Consider the following 13,061-nt stretch of genomic DNA (forward strand, 5'->3'; position numbering starts at 1 on the left):
GATTTAAGAAAAAGGTCGGAAGATCTACGTCTATGCGTTCACAACATCCTGTCTGCCAACCGCAGTGAGGCCATGGCAATGGGCGGCGGAGACCACTTTCCCACCAAACTGACAAGGTGGGAGGAGACATGTAGCATCACCATCAGCATGGAGTCGATAGAGGGATCCGGAGACATGGAGGTTGGTGTGATGTCATCGGCAGATGGAGGTGAGTGTCCCCACAAACCACAGAGAACCAAAGCATGGCGTAGCACAACTGATGTGAAGGTGAACCAAGTCAATGCATGGCCCATCATACACACATTAACAGATCCATGTCCAGATGGTGGCTCAAACCCTTGCCCATTGATATGCATGCTGGTTGCCAATCCCATTACCAACAGACACCCAACACACAGCAAAACATCACATGTCACACATCATGCAAACTGCAATGCAACGGTATGCCACATAGCACACATCAGTTCAAAAAGGAGAGTCCACGACGTATGCCAATATGGCCCCCCTCCTTTTGCAAGCACCCTGTGTGTCACACCTACAAGTATGCAATGCATGAAATGTGAACTACTGAACAACACCAATGTATGCATCTTGCACGTGCCACCATCACTGATGCCCTGCATCCCTTGGTCCTCCACGGCACAGATGCTGACAGTGAAGGCCAGGAGCCTGGCACACAGGCTGCGACATCCTCCAAGGGATCGAGGGCCAGCCAAGAAGGCACAGGACCATCTACCTCCAGGGCAACACCAACGCCCAGACTGCCACACAGGCCAGCACTAGCCGTACAGGGCAGGCCACCGGAGCAGGAAAAAACAAGTGAGACATCACCCGACAACACAGCCACACCAGAGTTGTCTACTGTTGTACAGGCTAAAGGTGATGGCACAGTCTGCTGCCACCAGCGCAATTGGGGAGGTAGCTGCCTCAGCCCCCCTCAGCGATGTAGAGGGCCACGTCGAAGAACAATCCGACAGGGACGGCAACCTCCATGTGGAATGTCCACATACCCCGAGCCCCCAGCCCACCCTCTAGGACACCCCCAGCACACCCCCCTCCACTCCACAGAGGGCACACCAGTCAGCCCCATGCAACAACAGGCCAGAGTACTGGGGAGTCCACATCTGTGGTCCCCATCAGAGGGCAGTCCAGCATTGGCCCGCCCTGCCACTGCCCCGTCCACCTCCACAGCCACCACTAACATGGAGGCCTGCATGATGAGGATTGAGGCCCACCAGGATCGGATGATAGAGCTGGTCCAGCAGTACGTGGCGGAGGGGGATCTGACCCGCTGGGAAATACGTGATGCCAATGCAGCAAACATCCTAGCCATGAACAATAACACTATGGTGATCTGCGACAGTCTAGCAGCAGTGACCCAGGTCCTGGGCAGGATTGTTGAACACCTGCAGCAGCAATGACCTGCACAGACGGTTGCACAGGCAGCCACCTTTACCCCATCCAACACACCTGCCAGCTTGGCTCCAATAAGCCCTGTGCATCAGACCAGGCACAGTGCACACCACACAGACATGCAGCCCCCAGAACCAAAGAGAGGCCTCCACTACAGGGCCACCCTGCATGCACTGACTGCATCCTGAGGAAAACCATGATTGGCACATCATGTGTGGGATGTCAATGGGGGAGGGGGTATGGGGTGTTGGGGGTGTTGGGGGGAGGGGAGAGGTGGTGTTGGGGGTGTTGGGGGGAGGGGGTATGGGGTGTTAGGGGTGTTGGGGGTTGGGGGGAGGTAGTGTTGGGGGAAGGGGTATAGGGTGTTGGGGGTGCTGGGGGGAGGGAGGGGAGGTGGTGTTGGGGGTGTTGGGGGAGTGGGAGGTGGTGTTGGGGGTGTTGCAGGATAGAGGGAGGGGGAGGTGTGTGTGAGGTGGAGGGTTCCCTTCATTACGGGATGCCCTATTACGAGGTTCCCTTGCGGGACCCGGTAAGGACGCCTGGTAAAACCAGGCGTCCTTAGCGGCTCCCACGAGGGGACCAGGGAGCTAATAAGGTTACCATTAATAACGGGCCCATTATTAGCTCCCTCCCTATTCCCATTGAGCCCTATGGGGGCTCAAATGGGAATCGGGATGGGTTTTTCCAATGAGGACTTACCGGGTCCTCCATGGTTGGAATAGCCCAGTAAGTCCACATTGGAGAAACCTGGTACTTTAACCCGGTATGGAGGCAGCCATGCCCTTGTTAGGGGCATGGCTGCCTCCATACTCGTAATGAGGCCCCCTGTGTCCATACGCACACAATCCCAGTGCCCAGTGTAGTACTAACACAGAACCATCAGCATCCCAGTGGTTCAGAAGAAATAGTCAATCAGTGATTGGCGCACAGCACGGCCATCTTGTGCATGGCACACAGGCAGGGGTGCTGCTTCTCCTCCATCATCATCTTCATTCTCACCCAGTGCATGCAGGTCAATGTGCCTCATTACGACCCGGGTGGTAACCATGGCGCTATTTGCGCCATGGTTGCCGCCGGTAAACCTTGGTGGAATTACCGCCCCATTCAAGGTTTGCGGGGGCGGTAATTCCCCATTCACCATGGCCCTTCCCCATTCCCATTTTTGCCCCCATAGGGCTCAATGGGAATGGGGAAGGCAGTAATTACGGTACCGCAAATTGCGGTACTGTAATTACCTCCAAAGTCCCTTTGCGGGTCCCGTCCTTAATGGCTGGTAAAACCAGCCATTAAGGGAGGACCCGCAAAGGGACATCGGAATTGGGCGGTAAGGGATTACCGGCACCAGTGCCCTTACCGGTACCGGTAATCCCTTACTGCCCGGGTTGTAATGAGGCCCAATGTCAGGTGGCAGTGGTATGTTTCTCCGGATGCTCATGTTGTGCAGCATGGCACAGACCATGGTGATCTTTCCCACCTTCTCAGGCCCGTAAAGGAGTGCTCCACGAGACCTGCTGAGGCAGCGGAACCGTGCCTTCAACAGGCCAAAGATCTGCTCGATCAAAACACGGGTACGGTTATGAATCCGATTGTACTCCTCTTCGTGCCTGTTCTGTGGGTTCCGTACAGGGGTAAGTAGCCACAGCTTCAAGGGATAGCCACCATCAACTGCATGCGAGCACAATGAGGTAGGTGTGAGTCAATATCTGACATGACACCTGTAGAAATCACTGTCATGGCTGCAGCTATTTGGTATAGATATGCACATGCCCCTGGATGTATGCACACAGGTTCATTTGTTGCAATTTGTGCTGTACTATGGTCTGCAGTTGTGGGTTGCATTGACCAGATGATGCAGGGTGTTCACTTGCATGCTGTTGCAGATGTACTGTGGATGCGGAACAATGTATTTGCACCCATATTGGTGATGTATAGTACTCCCACTAGCAGCATTGGCACAGCTGTAATCATGATTTGTCATCCATCGATTGCCATTCCCATGGTGGCATGCAGTACGACTGTGGTGGTGGACCAGTGACAAACAGTGTATTCCCTCGGTGGGATTTCTTTTTTACCACTCATGGGTGCATGTCCTGTGTTGTGTTTTGCTGCAGTCATGTCCGTTACACATACTCACTGCATGTTGCTGGATTGTGTCGCAGAGGGTATGCTCATTTGATTTGCAGTCGACAAGTTGAGGTATGTTGCCTGCTTGTACGTCTGGCATATTGTCATTGGTGTGCAGCATTGGTCTTATGTATGGCATTGATGTGTCATGTTCAGGTTGGGATGTTTAGGGCCACAGTGTTTTGCTGTATGTGCATTGTCCTCTCACCACCCAATCCCACCCAGGTGGAGCATGTAACCGCCCCCAAATCTCACCAAGGTGGAGTATGCATCCCCCCCAATCTCACCCAGGTGGAGTATGCACCCCCCCAATCGCACCCAGGTGGAGTATGCACCCCCCCAATCTCACCAAGGTGGAGTATGCATCCCCCCAATCTCACCCAGGTGGAGTGTGCATCCGCCCCCTCTGCACTGCCATGGGCCTGTCAGGCAATTTACTGAGCAGCCAGGCACGTCGTCCAGCATGTCGCGCCATGTAGCGGGGTAGCGAGAAGTTCCGCAGCACTATGGCATCATGTGTGGATCCGGGAAATTGGGCACAACAATGTGTGATCATCTTGCTGGAGTCACATACCATCTGCACATTGATGGAGTGGTATTGCTTACAATTGCGGTACACCACCTCTATGGAATGAGGGACCACCAATTCAACATGGGTGTATTCGAGGGCACCGATGAAATTGGGCATGCCTGCCACTGCATGGAAGCCAACTTTAGCATCAGCGAGCTCCTGGGCAGTGCGTGGTAGGGATATGTGGTTGCTTGCGTGCTTCAGGAGGGCATCCAGCACTTGGGTCAGCATGCGTGAAAAGAGAGGTTGTGATATGCCATGCAGCTGGCCCACTGTGTGCTGGTAGGTGCCTGTGGCCAGGAAGTGGAGCACAGTCACTACCTTCCGTAGAGGGGGGATGGCAGTGCGGATTTCAATCGGCTGACAATATCGCTGTGTATTATGTCCACTATGGTGGTGATGGTGTCCCGGTCCATCCCCTCCAGGGTGTGGCTCTGCACAGGGGTTAGGTTGAATGGACTGGCTCTGATGCGAGGGATTGGTGGCTGCCTACGTGGTACCACTGCCTGAACTGGTGGGACTTGCTTGGCCTGTCTCACCCTCTTTCTCCTCCTGCGTCTCCTCTGTGCTGTCTGTTGTTGTTGTTGCTGGTGTAGCAGTACAGGCATGTCCTCCAGCCCCAGGATTGCAACAAAAAGTGGGATCATTTTGGTGTAGGAAGGGATGTGGTGTGTGGGTGTGCTCCTTTTGTGCTGGGTCAGGCTCCATTGCCTCCACCTATGGTGATTGTGTGCACCTGTGGAAGTTGGGTACACAGCAGGTTGCTATTTACGGGTGATCCGCGATGCCTGTAATACCGTCATCGTCCAGGCCCTATTTACGGCCTTTGGGATACCAGTAGGTGCATGCCCGCGTGACTTGTGATGTCCTCCAATTAGCGGCATCCCGGTATTTCCGCCACGAAGGGCGCGTGTATGATGAGCATGCCGGTAAAAAGGGGCACAGTAAAGGCGGTGGCAGTAATGAAGGGGTTTATGGCTCGTAACGGTCCAGACCGGTACTCGATGCCGGTATTACCATTCTGCCTTCCTTTTTTGCTTACCTCCATTCTCGTAATGAGGCCCTTTGTTTAAGAATTTGACTAATGCAAACATCAGTGAGTAGTTTTCACCCAGTATCATGGTTGACCATCAATCATCCACAGAATCAGTTTTATCAGTGCTATGATTCAACATAGATGTCGTGTCCTTAGAATCTTTAAATTTGGGCAAAGAAGAGTTATGTGTTTTAATGATAGCACCACCCCTTCTCCCTCACAAAATCTGCAATTTGTTTTGCTCTCCACTTGTTTATAGGCCTTTATTGGATATAGATTGAACCTCAATCTTAGGAATCCATGGGCCTCATTACACGGATGGCGGAGAACCATGGCGCTATTAGCGCCATGGATCATGCCGGTAAAATACTGGCACCGCCTTAGCGGAAAGGGGAATTACCGCCCCATTCCAAGGTTGGCGGGGCGGTAATTCCCCCTTCCACCATTGCCCTTCCCCATTCCCATTTTTGCCCCATAGGGCATAATGGGAATGGGGAAGGCGCTAATTACGGTACCGCAGATTGCGGTACCGTAATTAGCTCCCTGGGTCCCTTTGCGGGTTGGTTTTTAACGCCTGCAAAAATCCGCCAATCCGCAAAGGGACCTCGTAGTAAGGCGGTAAGGATTTACCGCTACCGCCATCCGTGTAATGAGGCCCCATGTCTTAATTTGGGACAAAACTTGGTCAAATATTTTGGGAAATTATTGTATCCCTTCACTTCCTGGAGTAAGCCTTCAGGAAGCCGATGCTTATTTTATATGCTCAGCGTTATCACCCAGTCCTCTTCCCAGAGCTTTTATTTTACCTTCCCCAGATTGAGTGTCAATATCTCTAGGTCTGTTCCTATCCGGTCCAGGATTGAAAGGCACTTCAAATTCCAGAAGCTCATGAGATTCCCATTCTTCTTTGTTAGTTCTTATTTTAGGATTCCATATGGCATGGGAGCTACAGGCAGTGTACATGTCCTGAAGAGACTAAGCGTTCTCCACGTGACTCTACCCAGCAGCAATACAAGACCCAGCTCCAATCTTATCATCGACATTGGTATGCTGTGAGGGTTTTCGCAAAATTGTTCTCCAAAAAATTCCCTCGTAGGATGACCATACCTTTGCCGATGCGCATCAAAAAACCTCTGCTCGATGGTTTAAGACAGTGACAACCTTTAAGTTGTAAAAAGCCAGTGCTGGCTTGACTGAAAACTTTCCATATTTTCGTTATATCACTCATGCCTGGGTTGTGAGATTTTTTTCCATCATTTTTAGGTCCAATTCTCGACTTTAAGCACATACCCAAGAAGTTTGGTATGTGTGATTACCTCCAAAACATCTAAATTTAGGTACCACCTAAAAGGTTTTTTAGAGCGCCTGTCTGCACCCAGCTCCAAGATGTGTGAGTTTGCAGAGTTGATTTCCAGCCCATTAGCTGCCCCTGTATCGCATTCAATCTGCGTTATAGCCCTATCAGGGTTTGGTCACATAAAGCATCCATCCTAAATCCTGACCTCCAATCTTCACAGGAAAGGATCTTGATGTTTTCAATGAGTCTGCCAAATCACTGAAAATAAATTGAAGAGGGTTGGGGTTAGCGGACAGCCCTGCTTCAAACCTTTATAAGTGTGAATGGCCTCTATGAGTTCCTCCTGTGTGGTCAGTGTAATGCAGACTTTAGCTGAGGTGTACAGTGTCTCCATTGATGCCAGAAGGTCTGTGGAGTGGCCCCAGAGTTTCAGCTTGGCCCATAGAAGCCCTCTGTTTGCACTGTTAAATGCCTTCATCAGGACGATGAAAGCGAGGTACATTTTGTTTCATTAGTTGTGTGTCCTCCATTTCAATAGGTTCAAGATAAAGAGGTTCATGTCTGTCCCTACCCCTCTAGCAAACCCAGTTTGGCAGGGGTCATTTCTCTTTTACTGAGGCTATCCACTTCCGTAGGTGGATTAAGATTAAGGAGGCATACAGTTTGCCAGTAGTGGCTAATAGAGCAATCAGGGCAGTAGTTCGAGGGGTCGGCCCTGTCTCTCCTCCATAATGTTGGGATAATTACCGCCGTCCTCCATGTGTCTGGTATCACACCTGCCTTGATTACTCACCTGAATAAAGTCTCGATAAAAGGTAGCCAAACTTCTGAGGCTCATTTGATTATATCTTAAATCAAGCCATTCAGGCCCACAGCCCACCTTGAGTTCGCCTTTTTTCTCAGATATTTGATATCCCCTCAGTTAAATGGAACAGTCCAAGGCCCTCCCTTCTTTATGCAATTAAATTCTATCATACTCTGCATCCTTGCCAAATACATTTCCATAAAATTCAACCCACTCCTGTTCCAGCACTCCGATAGTAAGAAGTGCTGCCTGAGAAGATGTACAAAGACCTCTCAAGAGTCAGGTTTGTCTAGAGTCCTGCTTTGGGTCATATATGAGATGAACTATTGGAAGGGAAGGTAGGCACTACCTGTAATGTTGTATTGTTATGGTTAAGTAAAGTCGTATTGATCTGTATAATTTGTTTATTGGAACACGCTGGAAATAGCTCTAGGCACTAGAGGGAGAATTCTAAGGATGAAAACCCCACGGTTTCCCTTGGTCAGCCACGTGTTCACATGTTACAAAGTTATAGCTGCAATTTTCTAGGTCAGAACTTTCCGTTTTTCAAATTCCCTTAATGATATTGGTCTTGTATCTAATTAGCCAGTTTCAAAAATAGATTTTCATGTAAAACCGAATTTATTGTGAAGAAACATACATACAAAAGCCCGTTGACATTTCCTTGGGGGTTGCCACCTGAGAGGTTCAAATCCCATACATAACACAATGACGAGGTCATAGTAATTGGAGTAAGCTTCAACAATTATTATCAGCACCGAGTCAATGAATGAATCTGTGCAGGTTGCCTCTGGGTTCCAGTAGACGTTTATGATGAGGAGCATCAACTTGGAATTAGTTTGCATGTCCTCCCTGTAAATTAGGAGTGACTGAACAAATGGATATGGTGCTTAATTTTTCATAACAGTCCACCCCCTCCTTTGTCTTACCAGGGTCATCAGCCCTGACGCCGGTCTTCCTCTCAAACCTCTGTAGGCTGGATTCAGGAAACATGTGAAGCCCTCTGCTATTGGGGCAGTTTGTAACCAAGTTTCTTGGAGGCAGGGGAGATCAATGTTTTCACTGGCAAACAAATCTTTCCCAAACAGATGTTTGTGTCATCTGGTGTTTCAGGAACCCAACATCCATTGCTCATTTTCCTTTTGGATTAGTTGTTAATTAGAGGCCGCACCTGTCCCAGGGCTTGACGTGGATAGGAAGGCCCTGTAAGAGTTTTGGCTGGTGTTGGTTGTGCGGTTTAGATATTCAATGTGCCTTCACATTGAACCCTGGTCTTCCTTTCGGGAATTTGATTATTTTTATGTCTTCCGTGTTAATTAGTCTTAGCGATGGAATATGATGAAGTAAACTCAATACATTTGCTTGATTCAAGGTAAAGCCATCTTCTGACAGTAAGATCCGCTTGAGCATCAGCTGTGGGCTGGAGGGGGGACTTGTTTGACTCCCTCGATGCTCGATGGTGACATCCGTAGATTATTCATTCTGTCTGGCCTGACACCAGACTTTATGGGTTTTCCCTCAAGAGGGCTGATGTTTGTTTTTAATGGGGAGGTCACGACTGTTGCCTTGTGGGTCTGAGCAAGACATTTTAGGTCAGCCTTCATTAGCTTTTCTGCGAGGGTATGCAACAGTGGGGCTGCCACCTCCTCTAGTTTTCTACAGCAGGAGCCATCCTTTTCCAGCGGGTCGTGCCTTGGTCCTGCCCCATTTCTTCCCCTTGATGACTCACTCCCCGCCATCGCCTGCCACTTTGAGTGGGTGCCAAATTGGCTTTGAGATCCACATTGTTTTGTCATTAGCTAGGGCTGTGTCGGCGGAGGCGACAGCGCTGACCTCTGCTCATTTGTACTCTCCTCTTGAAAGAATGAGTAGACTGAGAGATCCATAAGATCAAAGTTCTCGCTAAGGGGGCACCGTTGATGTTATTTTGTCAACATATTTCCTTTTGGTTCTTCAGGTACCTATGTAGTAGGCAACGCAGAGTGGACTTGAGGGGTGCCTTCTCCTTTTCTTTGGCTGAAATTGTTGGGCTGGATATGTTACGGAAGAAGCTTTTGGCAGTATTGGATTTCCTTTGTTTCACGTTATTTCCATTCTTGGTTTTTCTCGGGTGCAAGCTCTCATTCTGGGCTGAAGATCCCATTTTCCTTTTTTTTGATTGATGCAATATGGGAAATGAAGAGTCTGATCCAATCTGCTTTTTTTCCAAAGTGTCTAGGTCATACATTTTGATGGCTGGAAGATGAGCCAAGTTTCCTCTACCGGTAGATGAGCCCACCACTGTAGTTGAGTGTTCAAAGTTGGTGCCCTGATGGATTGTGCTCCATTGGTCTGCTTTTGGATGCTGTGGTTTGAAGTCTGATCCAGTCAGCTTTTTTCCATAGTATCTGGACCTTGAATTTTTGTGGCTGGTAAAGCAGCCCCTTTTCCTCTGCCAGTAGATGGGTCTGCCACTGCGGTTGGTTGTTTAAGGTTGGTGCCCAGATAGGATGTACTCTGTGGAGATGCTTTTGGTAAATGCAGTGGAGAGGAGCTTGTCAAATCTCTTAGGACCTCTATTTCCCGAGCAGGCTTTGACAAGGAGATTTGGCTTTCAGAACCAATCCCCTGTGGCTCAAATCTGGGCTGCCGCTGTTCCTAGTTTGTAGTTTCTCCATCAAGATCTCAAAGAGGGAACCCAGGATGTTTCTCCTGTCTGCTACATCATAAAGATTTTTCTGAATGTATGATGCTGTTGCTGCCTCTTTGTCTGCTGTGGATTGCAGTGACTGTATGTATGATTCCACATAGATCTGGGATGTGCTATGGCCTGCAATGTGGCCTGATCCCTAAACGACTCATTCATTTTTTCATAGAGTTTTATATATGGGATTAGTGCAGTTGTTACCATCGCCATGGTGATGGCTTGTGTATTCGGGATCTTAAAACCTGATGAGTGCGCCGGACCGTGAAGCATTCTAGGTGAAAATAGGTCATCCTCCAATGACGAGTCAAAGTCAAGGATTCTCACCTGCTTAGTTTCGAGGGAGAGGGGTGGGTCCATAGTAAAGGAGTTTCAGCACTCTTGATTTTGGAATGGCCTCTCCTTTTCACCAGTTAGAACGCTTGCTTCTTTGCCCGATGTCTTTGCAGATTCTATAATGGAGAGCTCAACCTCTCTGCGAGCCCCCTCCTCAGCAGAGGTGTTGGGCTTTAGGGGTGCTTTTTTGAGTATATCTTTGTTACGGGCCCTTGCCCTCTTGTCCAGCTCTTTTTAAATGGAGGCTATATCCCTTGCCAATCTAGCTGCCAACACCAGGAGTGAGCCACTCTCTCCCATTCCCTTGCTTGGCGTTAGAGCTGGCTGGAGGGGGAGACAGGAGAATGGTTCCTCCCTTGAGGAAGCATGGGCTCCCATTTGGGGAGGAAGTTGGAAATATTGTTATAGTACCCTGTTGGGGGATCCTCGTGGTTTTGTTGGCCAGTCTGTGGATGGAGCCTCTAGAATTTTACATTTGTTGTCGACAGGCTCTTTTCTCGCATTTGAGTGGGCAACTCTTTCTTTTGGACTGGAGACAGGTCTATCTCCAAAATGTCAGTATCTGTAATTACATTATTGTTGAGCTCTTTTGGGAAAGCTGGTTTTGATGATGACTTTGAGGTCCCTAAGATCTTTCGGAAAAAGTTAAATGGAGTAGTTTTAATGAGTAGAGGGGTAGTATCCCTCAAGTGTGAGGCCTTCTTTGCCTTCAAGGCCCATGTCAGTGCCATGCTTTCCAGGTCCGCAGATCAATCACCAGTCCATGATTTGATATTCTTCAATCTCAAGCTCTTCACATTCTGTGTCTCCGATTCCACTGGAGATCTGTAGAGTTCTAGCATGAGTTGTTGTGGTGCAGTTGAGCTTGATGTTTGGGCTTCATTCTCGGGGGAGTTGCTATTGCGGTCTCCGTGTTAGGAGTTTAGTTTTGCGTGGCATTGGTCTCACCGCTCTACGACCTGGCCACAAGATGCCAAGCATGGGAGAGCCAATGAGTGAAGGAGTGGTGGACTCTGGGGCCGTCAGCTATAAGTTGGAGTGGAGTTAAATGCTAGCAGCGCAGGCAGCATAATTCACGGCAGTTCACTTAACAATCTCTGCAGCTGCTCAGGTGTTCAATTATTCATGCGCAGCAAGAGCTTCTCCTTGCCCCCTTGGGAACACTGGAAACACTCCTCACATTCCGCGATGCTCCGCATCCGGAGAGAGGATTTTAAAAGTTTGGCTCCTCCTAGAGCAGCAGCGTGGACAGACTTAGCAAAATTCAAAGAAACGCTCTACAATTAAATAATCCTCGCACTCCACGACGCTACATGTCCGGAGAGTCGATTCTAAGAACATTGGTTTTTCCTTCAGCAGCATGGAGGGCAGACTCAGCACAATTCAAAGAAAGCCTCCACTCTGGAAACACTCCTTACACTCGGCGCCGCTCCGCATCTGGAGAGAGGATTCTAACAACACTGGTTCCTCTTTCATCAGCATGGAGGGCAGACTCAGAACAATTCAAAGAAAGCCTCCACTCTGGAAACACTCCTGACACTCAGCGCTGCCCAGTGGAGAGAGGATTTTTAAGAGTTTGGCTCCCCCTATAGCAGCAGCGAGGACATACTCAGCACAATTCAATGAAAGCCTCCACACTGGAAATACTCCTCGCAAATAAACCACTCTTCTTGATTTATAATCCAGCTGTCGGTGCCGCTTGGATTTATTCAGACCTTATACAATGAAAGACTAGAAATAGACATTTCCGCTAGGAACAATCCTGGTTGTTTCTGATGACTCCACTGTTCAATCTTTCACTGGCTCGATGTTCACAGTAGAGTTGAAATGACGTGCCTAACATTTGAATGAAGATTCCCCCTGCTAATAGCACAGGGAGCTCTTGATTCTATTAAAGACAAGGAAGCGAGCATTGAGTTTCATCTTCTTTTATTTTCTCTCTTCAGCAGTTTCAACAAATAACTTTTGTAAACTTTCATTTTTTTTAAAAGAACTTTTTTTTCCCATCATTCCTGTAGTCCCTTAGTCTCTGGCCATGTGACCTAGTCCTTCCTGTTCCTCTGTCCTTCCTCTTCTTTGACTGCCTCGAACTGCAATCTTTCCCAAACTGCGTAACCAACTGGTCAACCTGTTTCGAACTTCCTGCTTTAAGCCGGATCGGATTGGATCTCACATTTGAACTTGAACTTGCATTTGAACTTGCGGGCTCACTCCGGACAACTTGTTCTCTTTAAGGCTTTCAGCTGTTCTTTTGCTCATCCCCTAATGTCAGGAAACAAATTGTATATGTTAGGACGGGGAATACACACCCTATTCTGGAAGGAATAATCATGTTAATTATAATCAGTGCATCTCTTCATTTACTTTATCATTACATCATCTTTGTATATTTGGGCCGGGAATTTAATGCTCGCCTCCTTGTCTTTAATAGAATCAAGAGCTCCCTGCGCTATTAGCAGGGGGAAATCTTAATTCTATGTCAAGACGGAGGCGAGCATTAAGCTTGTTCAAAGCTTCTTACTGCTACTTCCGCTATCGTGTTGATTGGTCTAAAATAAAACGTTCTAAACGTTGTATCGCTAGCCCAATCTGCTGCCTTCATGATGTCCTGCAAAGCTGCGCCTTGCCCTAATGCTTTTGAGGCCACCTCTCCTCTGATTGAATGCACTCCAAACTTAGACATGTAGATGTCTGCCAGGCTCATGATGTCTCTGACCCACTGCGCTATAGTGGCTGTTGGTACTCCTTTGTACGGTTTCCTGTGCGCTATTAGCAGTTGTGTTGTCCCTGCTGGCA

This window comes from Ambystoma mexicanum, chromosome 1p (assembly GCF_040938575.1).
Source record: "Ambystoma mexicanum isolate Mex_15411 chromosome 1p, UKY_AmexF1_1, whole genome shotgun sequence".
NCBI lineage: Eukaryota > Metazoa > Chordata > Amphibia > Caudata > Ambystomatidae > Ambystoma > Ambystoma mexicanum.